Source organism: Coregonus clupeaformis, chromosome 8, assembly GCF_020615455.1.
Source record: "Coregonus clupeaformis isolate EN_2021a chromosome 8, ASM2061545v1, whole genome shotgun sequence".
Taxonomy (NCBI): Eukaryota; Metazoa; Chordata; class Actinopteri; order Salmoniformes; family Salmonidae; genus Coregonus; species Coregonus clupeaformis.
The window spans coordinates 4,693,917-4,711,188 of NC_059199.1; the positions used below are offsets into that span (position 1 = coordinate 4,693,917).

General features: G+C 44.1%; 1 pseudogene; it reads right to left on the reverse strand.

Moving 5' to 3' along the window:
- Positions 1-17,272, reverse strand: part of LOC121572576 — a 246,485-nt pseudogene that overhangs the window by 210,046 nt on the left and 19,167 nt on the right.

Consider the following 17,272-nt stretch of genomic DNA (forward strand, 5'->3'; position numbering starts at 1 on the left):
CATCGGCTCCACTCCGGAGCCAGAGCAGTCCGCTCCACCGGTGCCTGATCCAGCTCCGGTCGGTTGCTCCACTCCGGAGCCAGAGCAGTCCGCTCCACCGGTGTCCAGTCAAGCTCCGGTCAGCGGCTCCACTCCAGACCCAGAAGTCAGCCCCTCTCCAGGGTCGGGGTCTCCCACACCAGGGTCCAGACAGGGCTTGGTGCATCGTGGGGGGATTGCCGATTCAGGCCCAGACGTCAGCCCCTCTCCAGGTTCGGGGTCTCCCACACCAGGGTCCAGACAGGGCTTGGTGCATCGCGGGAGGATTGCCGATCCAGGCCCAGACGTCAGCCCCTCTCCAGGTTCGGGGTCTCCCACACCAGGGTCCAGACAGGGCTTGGTGCATCGTGGGAGGAAGGAGAGGGGAAGCATCGCGCCGAGGTCCAGACCAGACCAGGGGCGCAACGGGGAGGCAGAGAGGAAGAGGTCGTCACGCCCGGAGCCGGATCCGCCTCCGAGGCTGAAAGCCCACCCGGACCCTCCCCTAATGAGTCAGGTTGGTGCGGCCGGAGTACGCACCTGGGGGGGGTACTGTCATGCCCTGGCCTTGAGAGGCCTGTTGTCTTTAGTTGGTTTGGTCAGGGCGTGAGATTCTATGTTTATGTTCTAGTTAGTCTATTTCTATGTTGCAGTGCTAGGTTGTGTTTCTAGGTTTGGCCGGGTGTGATTCCCAATCAGAGACAGCTGTCGCTCATTGTCTCTGATTGGGGATCATACTTAAGTAGCCCATTGCATACTGTGTATTGTGGGATCTTGTTTCCGTTTAGGCGTGTATGTGTATAGCCTGAGGACTTCACGTTACGTTGTTTCTTGTTTTGTGTTATGTTTATTTAGTTAATAAACATGTACGGTTTTCACGCTGCACCTTGGTCTGACCCGTCTCTCAACGTTCGTGACACTGACTTTACCTAATGCACATTTTTTTTGCCGTGGTATTGTTTCGGTATCGAATATCATTTTGGTATTGAGTATCGTTTCGGTATCATGATACTAAACCTGGTATTGGTTTCGAAGTCAGAAATCTGGTATCGTGACAACACTACTATTTCGTAAGATGTTGCATTATATTTATTCTGCTGATGCCATTGACGTCATGTATTGTACTTGTTCCACCAGCCATCAGTACTCAGGCGACAGGTAGCCTAGCGATTACTGCGTTGGGCCATTAACCGAAACGTTGCTGAGTCAAATACCCGAGCCGTCTATGTGAAAATCTGTTGATGTGCCCTTGAGCAAAGCACTTTACTCCAGGGGCTCTGTACTGCTATGGCTGACCCTGTAATGGCACCTATCTGTTGTCACTGTATGTATCCTACGCTGGTGACAAATCCTCTGGGGATCAAAGTTTTTTCAATTAAATTCATCTAAGGTCAAAACAACTTATTTTCATACATCTCTAACCTACTGTGCACCTTGACCATTGTTTGACAGAAGTAGAGAGCACCAGTTCCTTACTGTCCAACACCTCCTATGACCTCACTATCTATCGTGCTCTGTGCTAAGCTACAACAAATGTCCAAATCACCCACTACCACTCAATGCTGTCTCGATAAACCCTGTCTCTCTTTTTTTCTATCTTAAGTCCCTTTCTTTATGTTTTTGTTATCAACACTTTCCCCAACTCCAATCTCTCTGAGTGTGAAAGAGCATTTTACCCGCTCCATTTTGCTCGGAGCTTGTCTGGCTTTCTCTTCTATGACTGAAAATGCCTCCGGGCTTAAGTTGCTCAAATGGCTTTTTTCCCCTCTGTCTGCTTCTTGCCTTATCATTTATTTATTGCGTTTGCTGTCCCATACAATTTCTCTCAAAGATAACTTGTGCACTCTTTTGTAGCCTCTACTGGAAATCATGTTGAAATGAAATCCAGGAAATATCAATGCTTATTCAAACAAATGGAATTGTTTTTACTTTACCACGGCCACTGGAGACCATGATAGGAGAAGAATAGAGTACAAACTTCAATTAAAATGTTATACAGACATTTTGGCTTTGATGCTCTTGAGCCAAAAAGGGTCCCCTAAATTGACATATATACAGTGCCTTCAGAATGTATTCAGACCCCTTGTTAAGTTACAGCCTTATTTTTAAATGTGTGTATATATATATATATATATATATTAAAAATAAAAAATCCTCATCAATCTACGCACAATACCCCATAATTGTTTGCTAATTTCTACAAATATAAAAATATAAATATCACATTTACATAACTATTCATACCCTTTACTCAGTGTTTTGTTGAAGCACCTTTGGCAGCGATTACAGCCTCAAGTCTTCTTGGGTATGATGCCCCAAGCTTTTATTTATTTTTAGGGGTAGATCAGCTTTAATATTGCAGATAGATTGTAGCTTCCATCAATGTAATTGTCAGCATCATTTCCAATCCCCCATATATTGTTTTGTAAATATATACACTACCGGTCAAAAGTTTTAGAACACCTACTCATTCAAGTGTTTTTCTTTATTTTGACTATTTTCTACATTGTAGAATAATAGTGAAGACATCACAACTATGAAATAACACATATGGAATCATGTAGTAACCAAAAAAAGGGGAAAATGGGGAGATTTGATTAACCATTGTCATTTCCTAGGTGATGGAGATCAGATACACCCCCTTCCCCTGAAACACACACAGGCTGGTCCCCCGTTGTGACCCTTTTCCCAAGGATCTCTGTGCAGTCAGACCTTTGATTATTTTGTGCCACTAGGGCCAAATGTCACCAGGGCCAAATGTCTTTGAATGTCTGAGTGTGACCCCCTCCTCATGAGTTACTGCAACTAGTGTTGCCAGCACTGCCACTACCTGGGTGGGGGCACCCCACCGGAATCCCAACTGGCTAGGTACAAGGTCGTCAAGGTTCTCATTAGCAGCTTTGAGAATGTCCTTGTATATTATGCTCTCCCATCAAGGGGCTTTGGCTTTGTAGGACCAACCCTGCCAGGCAGTCTCAGAATCTTGAGGGGGCGGTGCTGCTTTAGTAGGTCTCTGTCCACATTCATCTTTCTGCTTTGGCTGGGTATAGGCTACTTACAGTAGACCCATAAAACATTCTCATTGGAGAACTCACAACAAGTACGGTATACATTTTAGGACATCCCTACTCACCATGCCAAATGTCCCTACTTACAGTCCATTCGGAAAGTATTCAGACCCCTTGACTTTTTCCACATTTTGTTACATTACAGCATTATTCTAAAATTGATTAAATTGTTTTTTCCCTCATCAATCTATACACAATACCCCATAATGACAAAGCAAAAACAGGTTTTTAAACATTTTTGCACATTTATAAAAAAATCTAAACTGAAATATCGCATTTACATAAGTATTCAGACATTTACTCAGTACTTTGTTGAAGCACCCTTTGGCCGCGATCACAGCCTCGAGTCTTCTTGGGTATGACGCTACAAGCTTGGCACACCTGTATTTGGGGAGTTTCTCCCATTCTTCTCTGCAGATCCTGTCAAGCTCTGTCAGGTTGGATGGGGAGCGTTGCTGCACAGCTATTTTCAGCTCTCACCAGAGATGTCTGATTGGGTTCAAGTCCGAGCTCTGGTTGAGCCACTCATGGACATTCAGAGACTTATCCCAAAACCACTCCTGCGTTGTCTTGGCTGTGTGCTTAGGGTTGTTGTCCTATTGGAAGGTGAACCAATAGGACACAACCTAATGGAATGTTTTGGGATCATAAAGAAATATGTTCTGTTAACATTATCGTTAACATCAGAGGAATGTTTTTTGCACCCTAATACAAACATTGTGTAATTGTCAACACAACTGGACAGATGTTGTGTTATTAAAACTTTTGGAGGGAATGTGTCACGATCGTTGGTTAGAGATGAGGACCAAGGCGCAGCGTTGAAGGTGAACATATCCTTTTATTACTGATCACACGATCAAAACAATAAACGATAACGTGACGTCTACAGTTTAACACAAACCGAAATGAACAAGAAACCACAAACACAAAGTGAAAGACAGACAGTTAAATATGGCTCCCAATCAGAGACACCCAGCTGACACTCGTTGCCTCTGATTGGGAGTCACTCAGCCCAACATAGAAAATCAAACATAGAATTACACACCCTGGCTCAACATAACATAGTCCCCAGAGCCAGGGCGTGACAGTACCCCCCAAAGGCGCGGACTCCGGCCGCGCAAACAACCACAACAGGGGAGGGACCGGGTGGGCACTCCGCCTCGGCGGCGGATCCGGCCCGGACATGACCCAGGCACGGGTTGTGCTGGACTGACGACGCACACCCCTGGCTTGATGCGTGGAGGAGGAACGGGCCGGACCGGGCTGACGAAGCGCACCCCTGACTTGGTGCGCGGGAGCAGGAATGAGCCGGACCGGGCTGACGACGCGCACCACTGACCCGGTGCGTGGAGCTTGGACGGGCCGGACCGGGTTAGCGAGCCGCACCACAGACTTGGTGCGGAGAGCAGGAACGGGCCGGACAGGGCTGACGAAACGCACCATAGACTTGGTGCGGAGAGCAGGCACGGGCCGTGCCGGACTGACGACGCACACCACTGGCTTGGTGCGGGAAGCTTGGATGGGCCGGACTGGGCTGGCGACGCGCACCACAGACTTGGTGCGGAGAGCAGGAACGGGCCGGACAGGGCTGACGCAAACGCACCATAGACTTGGTGCGGAGAGCAGGCACGGGCCGTGCCGGACTGGACGACGCACACCACTGGCTTGGTGCGGGAAGCTTGGATGGGCCGGACTGGGCTGGCGACGCGCACCACAGACTTGGTGCGGAGAGCAGGAACGGGCCGGACAGGGCTGACGCAAACGCACCATAGACTTGGTGCGGAGAGCAGGCACGGGCCGTGCCGGACTGACGACGCACACCACTGGCTTGGTGCGGGAAGCTTGGATGGGCCGGACTGGGCTGGCGACGCGCACCACAGACTTGGTGCGGAGCGCAGGAACGGGCCGGGCTGGGCTGTCGACGCACACCGTAGGTTTGGTGCGGGAGCAGGAATAGACCGGACCGTACTGGGGACACACACCACTGGCTCTACACCGGGATCTGGAACGGGCCGGACCGGACTGGCAACACACGCCAGTACCTCTCACCGTGCCTCTACACCCTCCATCCCCTCTTCTACCAGTGGCCCCCGTAACCTGGCGGCCTCCTCTGCAACCCCGCTGGACCGCTCCATAGCGGCCTCCTGCTGCCCCGACGTCGTGAGCCCCCCCCTAAAAAATTTCTGGGGGTCTCTCCTCCCCGTGGGCCAGGCCTCCATCATTCTCGCCAGACTCTCACCCCACTGCTCCAAACTCCAACCTCTCTCCTCTTCTCTTGGCTTGGCCCAGTCGAGACTCCTACTCAACTGCTCCCAAGTCCATCCTCTCTCTTCTTCATGCTGCTTGGTCCTGTTATGGTGGTTTCTTCTGTCACGATCGTTGGTTAGAGATGAGGACCAAGGCGCAGCGTTGAAGGTGAACATATCCTTTTATTACTGATCACACGATCAAAACAATAAACGATAACGTGACGTCTACAGTTTAACACAAACCGAAATGAACAAGAAACCACAAACACAAAGTGAAAGACAGACAGTTAAATATGGCTCCCAATCAGAGACACCCAGCTGACACTCGTTGCCTCTGATTGGGAGTCACTCAGCCCAACATAGAAAATCAAACATAGAATTACACACCCTGGCTCAACATAACATAGTCCCCAGAGCCAGGGCGTGACAGAATGTTTCTTACACCTTTCCCACAATTTAATAAAATGTTCTGGGAACTTTCACAGAACCAATTTTGGGTTGCTGGGATGTGACTATACGACAATACAATAAACGGTATCAAATAAAAATATAAGAAGCATTTAGTGTCACAAATATATAACATGTTGTGTCTGCTTCATAGTGTGCCATCCACTAGAGAACAACACCAAAACTCTTACCTTGAATGACAGTACTTGTTTTCTGAAATTGAAGTCAGTATTTTGATAGGTCAAGGTATTGTGCACTATTAACAATACTTACTGGAACTGCGGTTCCTGGCGTCATCCAGTGATTCACTGTTTTCTGTGTCATTCCTCATCGCTCCAGAAGCAGGGAAATTGATGGTGGTATTTGTGGAGTTTGGATCTGGAGCTTTGCCACATAGTAGCATGTTCAGACTACCAAACGCGCCCGCTCTGAAATCCAGCGTGTTAGCCAACTTGAACAACATTGAGTTCTGAGGTCCTGAGTGCTCTCGAGCAAGTTTTCATCAAGGATCTTTCTGTACTTTGCTCCGTTTATCTTTACCTCGATCCTGACTAGTCTCCCAGTCCCTGCTGCTGAAAAACATCCCCACAGCATGTTGCCACCACCATGTTTCACCATAGGGATGGTGCCAGGTTTCCTCCAGACGTGACGCTAGGCATTCAGGCCAAAGAGTTGAATCTTGATTTCATCAGACCAGAAAATCTTGTTTCTCATGGTCTGAGAGTTTTCAGGTGCCTTTTGGCCAACTCCAAGCGGGCTGTCATGTGCCTTTTACTGAGGAGTGGCTTCTGTCTGGCCACTCTACCGTAAAGGCCTGATTGGTGGAGTGCTGCAGAGATGGTTGTCCTTCTGAAAGGTTCTCCGATCTCCACAGAGGAACTCTAGAGCTCTGTAAGAGTGACCATCTGGTTTTTGGTCACCTCCCTGACCAAGGCCCTTCTCTCCCGATTGCTCTGTTTGGCCGGGCGGCCAGCTCTAGGAAGAGTCTTGGTGGTCCCAAACTTCTTCCATTTAAGAATGTGTTCTTGGGCAACTTCCATGCTGCAGAAATGTGTTTTGTTACGCTTCCCCAGATCTGTGCCTCGACACAATCCTGTCTCAGAGCTCTACGGACAATTCCTTCGACATCATGGCTTGGTTTTTGCTCTGACCTGCACTGTCATCTGTGGGACCTAATATAGACAGGTGTGTGCCTTTCCAAATCATGTCCAATCAATTGAATTTACCACAGGTGGACCTCAATTAAGCTGAGGATAAAATAAATTAAACATTTTAGAATAAGGCTGTAACGTAACAAAATGTGGAAAAAGTCAAGGGGTCTGAATACTTTCCGAAGGCTCTGTATTGCCCAGACATGACCTCATTTGACTAAAAGGGATACCACTACTGGACGCCCATGAGCAAAAGCATATTGTTAGACGAAAACTAAGTATTGTGTGGTTCCATGAGTTTAGTAATTAAACTTCCATACAGCCTCTTTAATAGAGCAACAAGCTCAGCTTCTCAGGCTTAGGGAAAATCTCTCACCTTGGGTTTTATTCAAACATACTTTTCCCCCCACAGCCGTCCAAACCGTTATACCACCAACATATTGAGACAGATACACTCTCACATTTTTCAAAGGTGCAATAAACAAAGCAGGTTAAGATGGTGAATGCCTTTGACAGTTTTGACCTTAGGATGCTTTGTTCGGTGCAAGATTGAAAAAGTGAACTCACGCATTGGAGACAGTGAGATACAAGATTCAGTAACGAAAATACTCCAGAGAAAATTATCTAGAACATAAACCTAAATGATTGCCAACTCCACTCTATTGTATAATATTGTATATATCCACTTCAATGCACCGTTGAGGCCCTTTGTTTTACTTCGAGCTAAAAGGAATAAGTAAGTAAGTCCAATTTAATGTTTTCTTTGCTTCTTAGAAACTATGCAGCTCAATATAACTAAAATATGTATTATTATACAGCAGTATTAAGTTGAGTGTTACAGCTGCACAAGATATGCCTGCAATTTGACAGTAACAAGCTCCAATTGATTACAGCGTAGGAACTCCTGATTTAGCCTTAACCTTTGTTCCCTCCTTGGTGACGTGGATGCCTTGGACTGGAAATAGCCACTACTTGCGAATCACCAATATGCCACAACCATGAGGCAGTGACTAACATAGATTTCAAACAATTAAGATCCAAAGAGAGAAAAGGTCAATGAAAAGCACGTAAATACAATGCTGCATCATTACATGTACTGTATCTCACAGTGAAACAAACAATACAATTGAAGACGGAATCTGCATTACGGGAAACAGTGCCACTGTCCGGCCCAGCACCTTTGTTATTGCATCGAGCAGTATGCATATTCTGCTGTTCTATCGCGTGTGCAATGATGTCAGCGGGGAAAAAACAGTGTTAATTGTTTGCAGTAACTTCTTTATTTTTGTAATATCCCATTAAGGATTCCAGCTTTAAGGTAAATTGACAGCAGTGAGTGGTAGGACTAATTCCAATTACTTACGTTGGTAAGCATCTTCCTTGTATCCAGGTTTTGTAGGAAAACTTCCCTGGCTTGTCTCATCTGTTGTGCTGTGAGGGAGCAGCTGACATTCTGAAAGGCCTCCTTGTCAGACACGCTGGTGAATTCCACGTATCTGTCAAGAGTTGTTCCATTGCAGAGGGTATTTCTCAGGTCGTCTTGACTTGAAATGCCTATCATCTGGTTAAAGGATATGATGAGTGTCAGAAGTGAAAGAAACCTATCTGATTCAGTTTCCTACTTGGTGTTTTACTTTTGTACTTTACACATATGAACGCACATTCACAGGCACAGGCACAGACGACACACACATCCCCCGGCCCACACACACATTAGACAGTGAGTGGAGGAGATGGTGATCTCCTAATCATTGTGCATTCTATCTAAGCACCCTTGTCAGTGAAGCATGTACAGCCTGGCACACATAATTGTCTTCCTCCACGTCATCTGATATCAGTTGGAACATGGCAAGGTATCAATTGGGAACATCTGAAGGGGTCGCTCATAGATCACACTTATAGTTGCATTTCACCCAAACACAAAGACAAAGGTCTCAGCCAGGTAGAGCAATGTTCCTCAATCAACTCCTGGGGGACCCCCAAGTATTCACACTAGGGGACCCCCAAGGCTAACACACCTGATTTTACTAATCAGCGGCTTGGGGATTAGTTTATTAGTTGAACCAGGTGTGTTAGTGCTGGGCTAGAACAAAGATGAAAATGATGTCCTTGCAATACATTCAGTGATATGTTCAATCATTTGGGGAGGTAGGTAGTAGCCTAGAGGTTGAAGAGGTAGACCTCTAGTCAGAGGGTCCCTGGTTTGAATCTACAGCTGGGTACTAAAATAAGTGCAGGACTGCTCGTCTCTTATCCCAACTGCAATCTCCAACCATTGTGCCCTTGAACAACGCATTTCAAAACTGGCTGTAGCGCCACTGCACTGTGGCTGAAAAGTCTGTGTTTGTGTGTTGTGTGGGCGAGGGGGTTAAGAGAAAAGAAGACAGAGTTAGACAAATAAAGTTGTGTTTGTTTAGAGTGCATTGTTGTTTCAGGACCTTTCTGCACATCTTTTGAATGCAGTACTATGACGTGAAAAAAATGTATGTGTGGCGTTATGCTGACTCACCTCATTCTTGCGAATATTTGAGTTCATCAGACTGTTGACTACTGTCAATGGCATGAACAAGTTCTCCTTCAGATATGCGGTGAACGTTTCATTGTCATTTAGGATACTTCTCAGAGGAATGAGCTGACCTTAAACATGAAGGGAGAGAAGAGAACAAGTCGTGCTTTCACATTAGAATGGATCTGTGGTGAAAACTATTTTTGAGGGAGCTGTATCAGTTTTTTGAAAGATGGAATGTAATATACTCCCTAAAAAGTGTCAAACATCAAAGATTGGTAGATATTTCTGAAAGAGGCGATGTTCCTTTATCATGTTATTGTTGACAGCATCCCACTGATGTATTTAGGTGTAGCATTTCCCAAAGTGCTTTGCTATGCTTCGTTTTTTTGTTTACTCATCATTTTGGAGGGCATTGGGTCATAAACTACTGATGAATAAGAATTTCAATTGTATTGTATTCTCCAGGTGAATGTTGCAATACAATATGGATGAGAGCGAGGGAGGGTCGAACAGTGGAAATGTTTTAGTGAGAGCTGGCACATCGTTGCTAAACATGTATCAGTCAGTTAAGCAGCCATTTTGTGCTGATGATAATAATAAATTACATTTCTATAGCACTTTTCATAACAATCTCAAAGTGCTTCAAAAGAAGAAAAAAACATGACTAACCTAGCTATAGTTAGGTCAACCAATACATCATCATGAGTAGCCTAGCTATAGTTAGGTCAACCAATACATCATCATGAGTAGCCTAGCTATAGTTAGGTCAACCAATACATCATCATGAGTAGCCTAGCTATAGTTAGGTCAACCAATGGAGGCCAAGTCTTTGAGTGCATGCATCCTCCAAAGATGGAGAGGGACAGTTCATGGCTTGATCAGAGGAAGGTGGTCAGGGAGATGGTTGATGAAGATGGAGTCTGGTGATGATCATGTAGAGGGCTACTCTGGGAACCAGCCTGATTCGTGTAGCAACTGGACTGCTCCTCCTTCACAATGTATGGTACCCACTTGGGTGATGCCTCAGCAGCTCTGGGCGCCAGAAAGCTCACCACACACAGTTTAGAGTAGTAGCCAACTGTCCTCACTACGAGCCCAAGCTTCAAACGACTCTTCAATTGATGTTTTCAAAAGATCAGGAACCAGCAGCCAGGTGAAACAAAAAAGCTGGAACAGTGTCCGGATGCATCATTCAAACAAAAACAATTAGCCAGCTAGCTATATATTCCCACTGATAGTCATGATCGAAGCGACAAAATCCAAACCAATCGATTGTTGAATGCAATCCTCCCGCTTTGAATGAGAATGTAAGGATGCAGCTCACAAGCCAAATACATCCCAGTACTAGTTTCCTGCACAATGTTTAGCTACTAGGCTACATGGTTCGGTTAAGTATTCTCAAGTAAATAAATAGAACATGATGAAATCTGCTTATGAATGAATTTTTTGAGTATCAATTTTAATATGGTAGAAAAAAACTTGACAGTGTACCTATGATGTTGAATTCATGCTTAGAAAAATTCAAGATAGAGCTACTCATACTATCACTATACTCTTAATAATAATATGATCTTACTAATACTATACTCTTACTAATACTATACTCTTACTATCACTATGATCTTACTAATACTATACTCTTGCTAATACTATACTCATACTACTGCTATACTCTTGCTAATACTATACTCTTACCAATACAATACTCTTACCAATACACTACTCTTACCAATACTATACTCTTACAATGCTATACTCTTACAATACTATACTCTTACAATACTATACTATACTCTTCCCAATACTATACTATACTCATACTATCACTATACTCTTACTAATACTATATTATTAACAATACTATACTCTTACTAATAGTATACTCTTACTACTACCTCTGTCATTATTCATTTACATTTTAGTCATTTAGCAGACGCTCTTATCCAGAGCGACTTTACAGTTAGTGCATACATATATCATTTTTTTCATACTTTTTTTTTATTATCATTGTAACACCACCAATCAGGTAGGACAAAATTACGCTAACAGGTCGAAACCAAAACATGCTCTGACCTCCGACTGAACTTGGTTGCCGGGCGAGATTGGAGTCCCCACCCTAACATATTTAATCATCTCCAGTGAGAAGCACAACACAGTCACCTCTGCCATCCATATCCCTTTGATATCCCTCTGCTTCTCACTTGCGTTAATGACCTTTCGCCATCTTGCCTCAGACAGCGTATCACATTAATTAAGCTGTGGCTTAGATCTCTGATGGATTTAATCTTGTATATTAGAAGCCCGCAACCCCAAAATGCAAATGTGGTTTTCGTTGTGGTGTTTGTGCGAGCCTCAACAATGGCAAAGCCCCCTTTTGCCTATTTGCAAATTAGGTGTGTTATGAAAATTTGAATATCATCAGGCTAAATGAGCCTAATGCAAAGTAGCAACTTATAATGATAAACGATCTGCCACTCCACACGGAAAATTGGATCATAAATAATTAGTTGTCATTGTTTTTTGAGGGATGTTGGAAAATAACAAATCGTGAATGGGCTACTCTCGTTGATAGAGGACCTTGGTCAAATCCATGGTGAAGTGATTGTCAGTCTGATAAAGTATTATACTGTTCCAATTACTGCTGAACCATTAGTCAGTGGCTGTAAAAGCTTTATTGTTCATGAGATATTCAGGGTTTGGTTTAAGACTTAGTTTTGAACAGTGGGTACTGGATCGGTTGAGTGTGTGTGCCAAAGTAGATCACCACTGCAATGGGCTCATGATTTTCCAGGGTCCTAAAAACAGTTTGAACAATTTGAATACAGTTGAAATGCTGTACCGTTTGCAGGGTTAAATGTCTGTAGAATCAAAGCCCACTGGTTCACATCCTCTGAAAGCCTCTGGACCTTGGTTAGGATGGATCTGTTTGCCAGAAATGACTGCAGCTCGATCAACATCCCAGCAATTCTGGTTGGACAGAGGACGGTTGAAAAAAGTTATATTATTCATGAAAAATCTTAGACAATGCATGGCTAAATAAAAGATAGCTATAACATTTTTCAGATATGTTATAACTCCCTTTCTAAAATAATATCAATGGCCAACTGATCACTAAAACCTACCATTATCAAGGTGGAATAATGTAACTCAAACTAAGATAAATTAAAGTACATTTGGAAATTGTCACTGTAGGGAAATGGCTTGAAATGTTTGCCCTTCTACATACATGGAATTGTTGAAGTTATTGACTTGTCCTGGTGCTTCTCCTGGCGTGGGATGGTTTACACACGGGTTGTCTATGTTACACATCATGCCTTGAAGCCAAGGCAGCACCCCGGAGGAAGGCATGGCTTTATTTGGATAATGACCTGGAACCAGAAAAATAAGCTATAATTTCCTTTCATACATGAGCACCTAAAAGTCCTCATGCTCCACCTTTGTTCAAAGATACATACTGCAGTCAGAGATAGAAGAGGAAGTGAGACATCCCACTCCCTAATTGTTTCTGTTTCAATGGAAGTCAATGAACAAAGTAGACCAGACCCAGCTGCTTTTGCATTGGTGTCTATGGGAGAGCCACCCCCTTAAATAGACCGGACCTGACAATTTTTTTCAATTGTAAACAGCCATCTTCATTTATCCACCATATTTGCTGTAGTTTCCTCAGATGATGGCTTCCATTTAGTGAATTGATTGGAGTGTGTCTGCATGTTCTGTCTCAGTCATCTTAATATGGTCAGCTGATGACCACCTGACCAATCAGCTGACTCGGCAGCCATCTTGTATAGGCCCTTGGCCACATTGACAGTTGGATTTGACATTTCATTGGAGAACTCACAACAAGTATGGTATACATTTTAGGACATCCCTACTCACCATACCAAATGTCCCTACTTATGTCTCTAGGGAGTAGGGGTGTCCTAAAATGTATACCATACTAATGAGAGTTTGTAGGGAGATTGATACTGAACAGTGTGTGTCACAGTGGAAGGTAGGACATTTGCTGGGCCACGGTGACATTGCTATTTTTATCAGGTGACAAAGTTACAGAAGAAAATGGAGAAAGGAAGTGATGACAAGCTTGCATTTCATGATTAGAAACGTTGTGATTGGAGTGTATTAGATGACATTTTGGGGGGAATATATGTAGTGAATTATGTCACATTTTGGCATACAGAGGGAGCTATTATGTCACTCTATATGCACCCTTTAGAGCAGGGGTACTCAAGTACTATTTGAGAAGGTCCGGTCACACAAATATCCTAGGTGGCAAAGGTCCGAATGGATATTGTCATTTCTCAGCGTAGTAACAAACCTCCACCTCACAACCCATGTGCCCCAAACAGTTTAAACTGTTCACACACTTCTTGTTGGCGGAGAGAACATTTAGCAGATTTAATGCTAATTTCCTGCAATTCTACACATTTTGCCATGGGGCAGAGAGAACATTTAGCAGTTTCAAAGCAATCTTATGTGTGTTCATATGATACCAGGGGTCGAAGCCCGACTGAGTTCCAAAAGAAAGAAATCGGGACCCGTGGTCAAAAATTGACCCCGTTCTGGGCCCAGATCCGGCCCGCGGTCCACCTGTAGAGTATGGGGGATTTAGAGTATAATGATTTGTGAGTTTTGAGATGATTTGTGAAGCATCTATGTATTTTTAAAATACTTTATACATCCTTTATAAAGCCTTTATATTTTGTAGTTTTCTTAAAGTGGGACCGTTCTACTTACATTCGCCCTGATAAATGGGTTGATTGGTTGATCTCACCCTGACGAGGATGAAGAACAGAAAGAGAGGCCACAACAACTCCACCACCAGACGCACCTGTTGAAGAAGAACAGGAGAGATTGCCTCATGCTATATCATATCATGTTATATCATATTAAAGTATACTACCTCATGAATCACATTCTAGTCTCTGTGTTTGAGTCATTGCTAATGCCTGTGTTTTAGCCCTAAAAGGAAGGGGTCAACTCTGACACTTTTCTGAAAGATCTGGTCAGTGTTGCTGAAGAGGAGTTGGGGTCACCTTGTTTGTCGTTGCAATATAATACCCTGTATATTGAAATTGAAATTCTACAACAAATTACATATAATCTAATGTGAACGACATGTCATACATGTTATGTTATGACCAGAGGGGGCTGCTGAGGGGAAAACCATGTGTTTGATGTATTTGATACCATTCCACTGATTCAGTGACCACGAGCCCGTCCTCCCCAATTAAGGTGCCACCATCCTCCTGTGGTTATGACACTTACTGTCCACGATATTTAAAGATGATTAAAGGGCATTTTAAACAAAAACTATAGCCATCCATCTACAGTGAGGGAAAAAAGTATTTGATCCCCTGCTGATTTTGTACGTTTGCCCACTGACAAAGACATGATCAGTCTATAATTTTAATGGTATGTTTATTTGAACAGTGAGAGACAGAATAACAACAACAAAAAATCCAGAAAAACACATGTCAAAAATGTTATAAATTGATTTTGGAAATAAGTATTTGACCCCTCTGCAAAACATGACTTAGTACTTGGTGGCAAAACCCTTGTTGGCAATCACAGAGGTCAGACGTTTCTTGTAGTTGGCCACCAGGTTTGCACACATCTCAGGAGGGATTTTGTTCCACTCCTCTTTGCAGATCTTCTCCAAGTCATTAAGGTTTCGAGGCTGACGTTTGGCAACTCGAACCTTCAGCTCCCTCCACAGATTTTCTATGGGATTAAGGTCTGGAGACTGGCTAGGCCACTCCAGGACCTTAATGTGCTTCTTCTTGAGCCACTCCTTTGTTGCCTTGGCTGTGTGTTTTGAGTCATTGTCATGCTGGAATACCCATCCACTACCCATTTTCAAGATTTGACGGTACATGGCCCCGTCCATCGTCCCTTTGATGCAGTGAAGTTGTCCTGTCCCCTTATCAGAAAAACACCCCCAAAGCATAATGTTTCCACCTCCATGTTTGACGGTGGGGATGGTGTTCTTGGGGTCATAGGCAGCATTCCTCCTCCTCCAAACACGGCGAGTTGAGTTGATGCCAAAGAGCTCGATTTTGGTCTCATCTGACCACAACACTTTCACCAAGTTCTCCTCTGAATCATTCAGATGTTCATTGGCAAACTTCAGACGGCCCTGTATATGTGCTATCTTGAGCAGGGGGACTTTGCGGGCGCTGCAGGATTTCAGTCCTTCACGGCATAGTGTGTTACCAATTGTTTTCTTGGTGACTATGGTCCCAGCTGCCTTGAGATCATTGACAAGATCCTCCCGTGTAGTTCTGGGCGGATTCCTCACCGTTCTCATGATCATTGCAACTCCACGAGGTGAGATCTTGCATGGAGCCCCAGGCCGAGGGAGATTGACAGTTCTTTTGTGTTTCTTCCATTTGCGAATAATCACACCAACTGTTTTCACCTTCTCACCAAGCTGCTTGGCGATGGTCTTGTAGCCCATTCCAGCCTTGTGTAGGTCTACAATATTGTCCCTGACATCCTTGGAGAGCTCTTTGGTCTTGGCCATGGTGGAGAGTTTGGAATCTGATTGATTGGACAGGTGTCTTTTATACAGGTAACAAGCTGAGATTAGGAGCACTCCCTTTAAGAGTGTGCTCCTAATCTCAGCTCATTACCTGTATAAAAGACACCTGGGAGCCAGAAATCTTTCTGATTGAGAGGGGGTCAAATACTTATTTCCCCCATTAAAATGCAAATCAATTTATAACATTTTTGACATGCGTTTTTCTTTATTTTTTTGTTGTTATTCTGTCTCTCACTGTTCAAATAAACCTACCATAAAAATTATAGACTGATCATTTCTTTGTCAGTAGGCAAACGTACAAAAACAGCAGGGGATCAAAAACTTTTTCCCCTCACTGTATGACTACGAAACATGCATCTCTGAAATAATAGATCTCAAAGTACAGTGACAAATCACAGAGTCGACAGAGGTTTCAGTAAATTGCAGCACCTCTGCAAAATCACCGGTTATGTACGAATTTGCTTTTTGAAATCATTAGGTACGGTTCAGTGAAGTTAATGAGGGTTCACTGGAGCGTGTGTGTGTGTGCACATGCGTATTGGTGCCTGTGTGTGTGTGTGTGTGTGTGTGCGTGAGTGTGCGTGTGTATCGGTGCCTGTGTGTGTGTGTGTGTGTGTGTGTCTGTGTGTGTTTCAAAGCATAGTCATTGCAGTGGGGTCAACTTCTACATCACTATAGCTTTGAGCTTTTACCGAGGATGAGACTGCATGCTCCACTGATTCCTCTACTTCTTCGCATGGCCAAAGCTTACTGACATCGTCTTCTCATACACTGGCTTGCGTCCCAAATTGTGCCATTTAATTGCACCATATTCTCTATTTAGGGCTTCCCCATAAGGCTCTGGTCAAAAGTAGGGCATTATTTAGGGAATTGGGTATCATTTGGGACGCAACCACAGTCTATCCTGCTATAAATGGAATTTAAACCTTAGTGTCTGGACCCCTGGGTCCCTTTTCTTCGTTAATGTGTCCAGTTCACCACCTGCCTGCATCTCTCCCTACCACATCAAAGATACCAGCCTTTTATTCCAAATAACCACAGGGAATCAGAAGGGGAGAAAGAACAAGGCCCAAAATGGAGGCTTGATGTGTTCTCCTTTAGTTTTTCTCTTACTCTATCTCTTCATTTGCACTTTGTAGAGATGGCAAGAGCCACAGAACAATTTACCGTGGCATTGGAGATGGGAGCCTTTTGAAACCCTCCTAGCTAATCAGACGTTCAACGAGACTCTTGCCCTATGTATGCTATCTCATTCTAATGCCTATAGACTAGCCACCGATTCTGCAAGC